The 10,216-nt window shown below is 35.0% G+C and overlaps 1 non-coding gene across 1 annotated transcript; it reads right to left on the reverse strand.

Moving 5' to 3' along the window:
- Positions 1 to 1,193: 1,193 nt before the first annotated feature.
- LOC128775761 (U6 spliceosomal RNA) lies at positions 1,194 to 1,300 on the reverse strand. The gene has a single exon (XR_008420740.1). It is a non-coding gene; the product is annotated as a U6 spliceosomal RNA (small nuclear RNA).
- Between the last annotated feature and the right edge of the window lie 8,916 nt (positions 1,301 to 10,216).

Genomic DNA, 10,216 nt, shown 5'->3' on the forward strand with positions numbered 1-10,216 from the left:
GTGGTCTTTGTGACTGGCTTGTTTCACTTAGCATAGTGTTTTCAATCTTCATCCATGGTGTAACAGGTACCAATGCCTATTTATTTTCATAGTTTGGTGATATTCCAGTGAATAACATATTTATTTCCTATTGCTGATGTAACCGATTTAGTGGCCTGAATCAACATAAATGTATTGTCTATCAGTTCTACAGATTAGAAATTCAGTACGAGCCTCACTTTGTTAAAATCAAGATGATGGCTAAGCTGCATTCCTGTATGGAAGCTGAGGAGAATTCATTTAGTTGTTTGTTCCATCTTTTAGAGATGTCCCCTGGTCCTTGCTTTATGGCCCTCTCTCTCTCTCCATTTTCAAAGCCAACAAAAGCAGGTGGAGTTCTCACATGGAATACTGTGACTGACTCTTCTGTCTCCTTCCTCAAGTTTTAAGGAGCTTTGTGATTACACTGGACACCTTGATCTTTCAGGGTAACCTCCCGTCTCAAAGCCCTTAACTTGCACATCTTTGGAAAGCCCCTTTTGCCAGGTAAGGAAACATACTCACAGGTTCCAGGGATTAGGACATGGTCATATTTGGAGGCCTTTATTCTGCCTACCCCATTTGGATATGCCACATTGATTTATCCATTTATCTATTGGTGGACTTTTGGGCTGTTTCCACTTTTTGGTCTTCATGAATAATATACTTGTGCATTTCATGTACAAATGTTTCCATTTCTGTTTGGCATATACTTAGGAACGGAATGGCTGGGTCATGTGGTGACTCTGTATTTAACTTTATGAGAAATTGCTACACTGTTTTCCAAAGTAGCTGCCTCATTTTCCATTCCAACAATCTATGAAGGTTCCAGTTTCTCCACATCCTTAGCAACAAGTATTATTTCCAGTCTTATTTATTATAGCCATCCTCACATTTTCCTTTCTAATTAGTGTTTGGATGGTAAATTTATTTCTATTCTTTGACCTTTAACCTGTGTATTTATATTAAAGCAGATTTCTTGTGAAGTGCATAAAATGCATCCTACATCATGTTATGTGTATGTGTATATATATATATATATATATATATATATATCTGTGTGTGTGTGTGTGTGTATATATATGTATGTGTATATATATATATATGTATATATATATATATGTCAAAGCCCTTTTCATATTAATTTCTATAACACTTTTTTAGAGCCAAGTTTTTTAAATAGTGAACAGTTCACAAATTTGCCTGTTGTCCCTGCTCAGGGACCATAGTAATCTTCTCTCTATCATTCCAGTTTTAGTGTATGTGCTGCTAAAGTGAGCATTCTTATAATAATGTTCTTCCTTGATTATAACCTTACTAAATTATAGGCCTTTTGAGGGTAGAGATAATGTCTAATCTACTTATAATTGTCTTTCCTAGCCTCATGCCTGAGGTATTTGTTGAATGAATATGTGAAACTTAATAGATTTTCACTGTACACATCTTATTCAAAAGGCTTATCCCATAGTTGTCAATACACTTTCAATTATTTCCTGTTGGAGGGACACCTGAGTGTATCAGTTAGCCACTTGAAAGGGATCTGGATTGAACCTACTTATTTCCCACAAGGTGTTTATTAACCTTTTGATTCCATCGGTTTACAAATGTTTAGTAATCCAATAATTATTCTCTTCTTTCTCCCAAGTCAAAGTTCTTTTTTAGTCTTATATTTATGTGGTCTTTTTCTGGACTGGCTTGACATCATGCCCCTTTAATATTATACTATTCCGCTCTCCAGGATACATTTTGATCAACTAAACGTTCCATCTAACAGATGTGTCCATAAAAGGATAGATCTTTACTTGCAGCAGAAATAAATTTGGCACATGATTGAAACTGTTCATACACAAAGGACTAGGTATCGAGTTAACTGGAGTGCCATGGCATCATAATGCAAAACAGCAAAATATTTATTAAAAGAATACATTTAAAAATTTAGAGATAATGGCAGTATCTGAAAAGATCCAAAGAACATTTTGTAAATGTTAAATCTCCTGCATCTTTGTTGCTTTGATGTTTTAGAGTTTGCTGAAAGATTTGTCCAAAGTAATTTACGGTTAGAGGATCTATTTTGTATTACCATGGAAGGAAATATAATGTAGTTTTAAAAATTAAAACTATGGACAAAGCATAGACTCTTAATCCTGACTCATTAAAAAAGACTTAAATGCAAACAGCCAATGGCTTTTAATTATAGGAGAATATATTGCAAGCTTTAGTATCATCTAAATATAAAATCTGTCTTTAATACCCTAAATTAAGTGGAATAGATGATGCGTTTTAATTGATATGGACTGTTTTTTAAATAAGAGAAATTACTTTGAATTGTTTTGTAGTTCTTTTCTGTTTCTCACACTTCTCACCTGACTCAAGTTAAAATTCCTGGAGGGTAGGAATCATGCCTTTTGGTTGTTTGGTACTTTCACAGCAGTGAAAAACATAACATACATACATAACACATGCTGATAAATATTATTTGAAAGCATGCATCCTCTCTGACAACTTCTGTTCTCTCACCCAGGTGCCTCTTCCAACACTCTGCTTCCTGTACGGCTCTATTTCTTGTTCCGTTGCTTCTCAGATGTCACCTTGTCACAGAGGCCTTTCTCTACCACGTTGTGTGAAATCTCAGTTACTTTCACCCTGGTCCATTGTCCTGCACAACTTTTTTCCATTTATGGAAAATAAAAAAATTATTATTTTTCTGTGGGCACAATAAGAAAGTGTGCAAGAAATTCTAACATATTTTTTTAACACAAGCTTAATTTTTATTATGATAGTAATACAAGCTTTTGTGGAAAATTAGAAGATGTATAGATAAAAGAAAAATGACTTTTATCTGCAGTGACATAAACATTTAAATTTAACACTTCCCAGGGTTTTCTTTGTAAATATTAATTTATTTTGTTTTCTACTTTCATTTATGAAGTTTCAAACACAAATAAAATATGTATCATTAAAATTTGAATTTAAATGACAATAGAATGTAATAAAGCATTAATTTTAACTATTTGAAATTTGAAAAAAAATGAAAAGCTATGTAATGTGAAGACAATTCAACATGATATATTAACTATGTTATCAATATACATTTGTTTCCGTAAAAGAGTGAAAATAGCATCAAGTTTCCCAATAGTGCATTAAGAGAATTAAATATTTTAATACTTACTTGATATTGATGCTTAGATAAATCAATTTTAATTTTATTTCCAATCGACTAAATAATGATAAAACATTTTGTATGAAATTGAGTTTTGCCATATTTTTGCTTCTCTCTTCCATAAAGTATGGATTTCATAATTTCAATTTTAAAAATCCGTTGGGTAAAATTAACCTGTACTGTACAAGTTGACATTCTTAAAGTCAACAGATACAGAGGCCAAAAGGTTTTGTGGCATGTTTAATTACCAAAACTGAGGTAGTAATATTCTGATTAAATTATTATTTCTGTCTTAGCATTGGTTTTAGAAGATTTAGCTTAGGCCCATATGGAAGTAAGAGTGAGAGAGAACAGTTATGATGATGTTTTGCCTGTACGGTGACAGTGAGCACTTCGGGATTTCCATAATTGAACTCCTTTTCTTGTCTCATACAAGTCTGGGTGTCTCATATTGATGCCAAGGCCTACTCTGCAGAATCGTTATGAAGGCTAGGAATATATACCAGTCAGGAATTGAGCACAATGCACAGAGTAGACAGCTCAGCACACAGGGACTTATTATCTTATGCATTCATTTGCAAGTTAAGTTTTACTGTTTGCTCCTACTCTACAGAAAATTTGATCTCTTCCCTTCTCTTCTTTTCTCTTCTCTTCTCTTTTCTAAAAATGTCTTACCAACACAGGGTCTCGGGAATTATTTATTCTCTAGAGGAAAGTCGAATACTGGCTATTATGTCTAGGTTTTCTAACTGGATATGTGACAGAGATTGTTCTTCATCTATTTTCCTCCTGTGAAACAGCGATAATATTTTCTGCTTACCTAGAGTGATATGGGTGGGTGATAAAGACAGAAGATAACACTTGCTACTAGCTTTCAAAAATATAAAATATTTAAAACTGTCTTTTGGTTTTACACATTTTATCAGAGGTCACAAATTGGTGGCCCCAACTTGGACTTTAAGACTTTTTTTTTGGCATGCGTATACAATTTCTTTCAGAAAGAGCCTTTGTGCTCCAGCTTACCATATTCTTTACAACTCCTGTGCTGTTAGACTGTTTTATTAATTTTTATTGATTTGCATTTCCATTTGAATTATTACTAATGTAAAAAATGAAAACTGATTTTGTGGATTCTTCCAGTCATTTCTTTGTGAAAACAAGTTTGGGTTAGCAGATCTTCAGGGTTCTTTTTTTTTAATGTTTGTTTTTGAGAGAGAGAGAGAGAGACAGAGTGCAAGCAGGGAAGGGGCAGAGAGAGAGGGAGACACAGAATCCGAATCAGGCTGCAGGCTCCGAGCTGTCAGCACAGAGCCCGATGATGGGCTCAAACCCATGAACCATGAGATCATGACCTGACCGGAAGTCGGACGCTCAACTGACTGAGCCACCCAGGCACCCCTCCTCAGGGTTCTTTAACACTGTCATATACTGTCAGGTTTCTTTAACACTGTCATAACACTGTCAACCAAGGTCATATTATTACTTTCAAACAGAACCTAGGAGGTTTGTGAATTTGATTAGTAATATATACAAATTGGATCTTTATTTCCAGCATGTTCTTTAATTATGAATGTAGGCAACAAACCACAGCAGTATTAGAACCTATACTCCATCGCTACTAGAAGGTACACATTTTGTAGTCCTATTACCCTTTCTGCAGATGTCTTGAAGTATTGCTCATCTTTACCTTGAAATTATAGTTGTTGTAAACCCACTGCTAGATTGTGTTATCTTATTGGAATTCAAGAGCATACATTGCTCTGTCACAAATATGTTCTAATAATATTTGGATAATTGTATTTCAGAATACTTTGTTTCGTTTGTATCTTTTATAATCCCTTGTGTTTTAGTTCATACACTTAACATCCTTCTGAGAAGTACCTTGGCAAGAAAGAAACAAAATAAGAAAGAAAACAAAACAGAACAAAAACTACAGCTCTAAAACCACGTTTCTTTATGTAAAAAAAGTACTTATTAGTTCAAAACAGCATATTTGGTACTGTCATCAATTCGGTACTGTCATGTAATATTTATTTTCAGTGAAAGAAAGCATATTGGAAATTATTATCTCCCAATTGCAACATTATTCCTTTAGTGAATGTTTCTTTACTTAACAGCACCTTTCTCACTAACACATTTATATGCACATTTTATCTTTTAACACATTAGCTAAAAGGAGCACAAAATGGTTTAAAATTATGTATTAAGAATTTATTACACCCACCACTGTATTTGCATAGATTTGAAAACAGCAAAATAGCACCGTGCAAATCACATACAATATGGGTTTTGAAAACCTGGACAAAATGAAAACATTCAACTGTGAAATTTTAAATAGTAGGCCTGGACTTTGATGAGTCTTTTACTTCAAACGTACACAGTTGTTCTCTGCTGTAACTGCCCAAATTATGTTTTCTACTTGTTGGTATACCAACCAGTGTTTTAACCTTCATGTCAGCTGTGAGTTCATACAAAGAAGCAGTCACTCCAAATATACCAGGTGCTTCTGTGTGTCATCGAAATGATCGGTGTGATGATATTCTGTACTGATGTGGCTTTCTTCTGATCAGAGTGTGAGTAAGGATTATGCCTCTGCTGAACAAATTACATTTTTTTCTTACATGCTTCCCTGAGAACTGATTATCAGAACTCTGACTTTCAAGACAGCAGTATGGCATTAAAAAATAATCAAGCCATTAAAAGGTAAAATACCAAAGGATATTATTTAATACTGTTATAGCATTACCTTCTCCTACCCCTGCAAGAAGAAAAAAAAATCAATCAATATGGAGCAAGTATGCCGATACCGTAATTTCATATCCCTAGCCTGCATCTCTCCCTTTAACAGAAGATCCTATGTAGTGTCTAAGAGAATAGTGATATTTTATACATTAATAATCATGTGCACATTAGTAATGATTTCCACCATTCACATTAGATTATAAACTCCAAAAAGTGGTGATCTTTCTTTCAACCCATCCAAAAGTGTATCATAGGATGAATGGACACTAGAGAGTATCGTAGGGGTGTGAGGGATTGAGACGGTAAAAGAAAGGAAAGGGAAGGGAAGGGAAATAGGGTACACAGTGGCTCACTACCCCTGGAAAATTCTGGAAAAGAGTGTGGGAAACACGTCAGAAGCTTGGATAGTTATTTTCCAGCTTTAATCCGTCATTGGCCTAGAGCTGCTATGGAGGCATTAATGTGCTGCAGTTGTCACTTTTCATAGGTCCCATCCACAGGTCAACAGGGGAAGAGGAAGCCCTCAGGTACAGAGACTCAAGTGATCCCAGGATAAGGCCTTCCACACCTGCAGGACTGATAAGCACAAAGAGATATTGGGGAAACCCAGTGTGCCTCATACAACTGTCATACTAGGTCATGGTGATGACAACTTTATATGACTCATAAAAAAGGAGTTACATGAGACTAGGAGAGAAAATATTATAGCAATTCTGAGAAAAGTGGACTAAAAAGTAAGAAAATTTACCTGCCAGTGCTTCTTGAATTTTTGCAGTTATGATCATTTGAACTTGTTCAACAGAAACGTGCATGTTATTTAACAACAACCACAACAAAAACAAAAAAAACTTGGGGGAGAAGGTAGGTAGAAGTTATGCGCCATATTCCTGAAAGGAAGAAAGAAAAAGAACAAAATTGCAATAGTGAAAGAAAGCGAAATGTGCTCAATCTCTCACAGTATTTCAGCACAGAAGGCATGAAACAAAAACCAAGGGCAGATATCTCATCCTTCACTCCCACCATGCAGAACTTACACTGTGAAAATTAACAGTCTTTTGCCTCATCAGAATTAAAATCATACACAATTTGCAGACATACACTCACACCATGGATATATATGTATAGATATATAATATATATCTACACACACACATACACACACACACATACATATAATTTTGGAAGAAATTATTCATTCTATAGCCTCCGTTGGAAAATGCCTCTGAATTTTGGAAAATTTCTCACTGTGAGGTAATAGGTGGTTTTAATTCTTTTCCTCTGACTAGAATATAAACTCTGAAATCAGGAACTTACATGTGTTTTTTAAACACATGTGTTAGTAAATACTAACACAATGCCTGTTACATAATATTCTGTATGTGATAGTTTAATGAGTGAATTTTATTGAACTTGTTAAATGAAGTTTTTTTTCTATAATCTAGTGGTTCTTGAAAGGGGATAATGGGAGATGACCCCCACCACCACCATTTTTCAATGTCTAGAGAGATTTTTGGTTGTCACAGCAGGATGGAGAATCTAGTGAGTAGAGGCTAGGATGCTGCTAAAAATCATACAATGTCCAGTACACTGTCCACGACAAAGAACTGTCCATGTCAGCGTGTCAGAAGCGACAAGGCTGAGAAACGCTGCTACATTTCCCCAACATTAGTCTCACTTAACTAATCACACATAAAGTTATTTGATTCGTTTTAGAGTTAATTTGTGCCCAGAATTTGGGTTTCTCCAGAAGCCATCCCAAAAGGGTCGTCTTACACAAGTAATTTGAGAGGTGATCATTGGAATAGCAGTAGGAAGCAGGGAATTGAGACAGGGAAAAAGGGTAAGCTAGTCCATAGTGTAGTATGATCAAGATATATACCACTGTGACTTACTGGAGCTGTCATACTGGAGAACCCTGGGAGACAGAGTACAGCTCGAAGTTCCCCCAGCCGAGGTGTGAGGATCCTAGGGTATGTATCCACCAGCTCCCTTTCATCATTGGCTGAAAGCTGCTTTCACGGGCTCTAACTCTCAAGTACTTACGGCTTGCCCTCCACCCAGGGCAAGTGTACTCCACAGCTAGATAAAGACTTTAGGTAGAGAATCACAGGTGTTCATATTAAGCAGCCTTTGGTGTGACAGGGTAAGGCCCAGCAATTATGGCAGGCAAGAACAGTAGCTACTTCATCATGATATAGTTCATGTATGGAATTGTATATTTAAGATTGTTTACAGTGAGTTTTTATTAAACTTTTCTTTCTGGAGACTCAGTACTCCTTGATCCTTATCATTATCCTTTTGATACTTTAGAATCATAGAATCCTGAAGCCTTTCAGTATGTCTGACCCAACCTCATCCATAACTTGGACAAACAGATGTTTAGCTTCAGTTTAAGTATTTTTTCCCCACTACTTTCTAAGTACTTGATTAATCTAATTAATGCCAAATGAGAAATAGTGTGTTCTCTTTTGTATTTTTACTTTGATTATGGATTAATGAATGTCATACTGTCCTTGACGTATAGATGTATTGCTTTCAGAAATACCTTGACATTAATTCTTGATTTATTTTTAGAAAAATATATTAAACCCAAAAGAACTGGCAAAATTTTATTCAGAAGATGGTGACTGTTTGAAAGTCTCCATATTTTGTTTACATTTATAATTTAAATATTAATTAAAGCTTCCCATTAAATACTCATTCCAAATAGGTGTGTGATACTAAATTATAAGGAAACACAAAATTAGTTTTATAGAAACTTCTAAAACTCATATAAATCAACTCTCAATGCAATATTCATCTCTGTCCACACATTATATTAAAGTGTGCTAAAATGTATAAATTTAACCCTGATACATAGGAGCTGAAGGCTCTTTTACATGATTTATGGGATATCTGAAGGATTTATTTCTCCTCCCCCATCGTTTTTCTACTATCATCTCAAGATTTATATTATCCAATCAGGTAAAGACCACTTTCAACCCTATTTGAATAACTGCTGATAGGTCATAACTTTTCTAGAAAGGCATATCAGATACTCTAGTGATATTCTTAGATTTGACAAATCTTGAACAGGAAAAGTTTGCCTGCTAAGATTTTGAACATCAATCCACTCTTCGTGTTCTTACAAGTCTTTTTTAAGTCTTGGAACACAAAAAGGAACTGTGTATGTCAACTTCTCAAAAAACTATTACCGCCCCCCCCAAAAAGTTACCAAGACAACCATTCAATTTATTTTAAATTTAATTTCGGGAAGAATGTTAATATCAATGATTTCATGATTGCTACAACAATTTACTGTCATGCCATAAATGCATTGTCTTTCATTTTATTTTTTTCTTCCAAGTTTAATTAGATGCAATGTAATTTTTGTGCACAGTAGCATCTATCTCACATTTTATGCACTGCTATTGTTTATGTCACTCTGTAGAGAGTTAACAAAGGGCAAGAACAGGAGATAGAGACTTTTACACACTTTACATGTTATCTTATAAATATTTTATACAAGGTTGATTTCAGATGAAAAGTTCGGTACTATTAAAAACATTAAAAATGTGATTTAGAACATTTAGATCATGCCATTGGAACTATTTTTCAAATAATTTATGCCAATTATGTTACAGAAGAGATTCTAACACTATGAAAGACACCCGTTTTATTGGTATTTTACAGAAATCTATTTCTTGAAGAATTAATTTGTATATTTAGACAGCGAATCTGGCGTGAGTATGCCCTAGTTCCATTTGTGATATATGGATTCCGTTTGGTATCTGTGACAAAGTGCTATAGCAATCAACCTGGTTTTTATTTAGCATTTGAAAGGACAATCAGCCAAATTCTAATCTCAGATGTGTGAACTTATCGCATATTTCATGAAATATGCTGCTTTGCAGTATCAAAAATGGATGTGAGGCGTTTATGGCAAAGCACAGTACAAGAGAGGCACATGAGGCTGGATGAATTCATTTTCAGGGAATGAACTTAGGACTTAACTCGTGCCTTCGAGAACCAAGAACACATGACTTTTATTTCTCTCTTGGTGTTCCTTTCAGTTCAGGAAATCTTATCAGTGGGCAGAATAGAGAGGCTGAGCATTGTATTTTGGAAGAGGAGAGCTGAACAACTTAGAAGTCATAGATTACCTGAGACCTGCTCAGTACACGGATGGTTTTGTTTCCCTGCAGTGATCCCTGACTGAACCAGCCATCGGTCATTTGTATTCTCCTGTATAGCTCTTGATGAATTTCCCTTATGCTTATTTTTACAGTGAGTTTATATACTGCCAGATCTGACTAC

This window comes from Panthera pardus, unplaced genomic scaffold (genome assembly GCF_024362965.1).
Source record: "Panthera pardus isolate Hobbes unplaced genomic scaffold, ASM2436296v1 HiC_scaffold_8, whole genome shotgun sequence".
NCBI classification, from domain to species: Eukaryota; Metazoa; Chordata; class Mammalia; order Carnivora; family Felidae; genus Panthera; species Panthera pardus.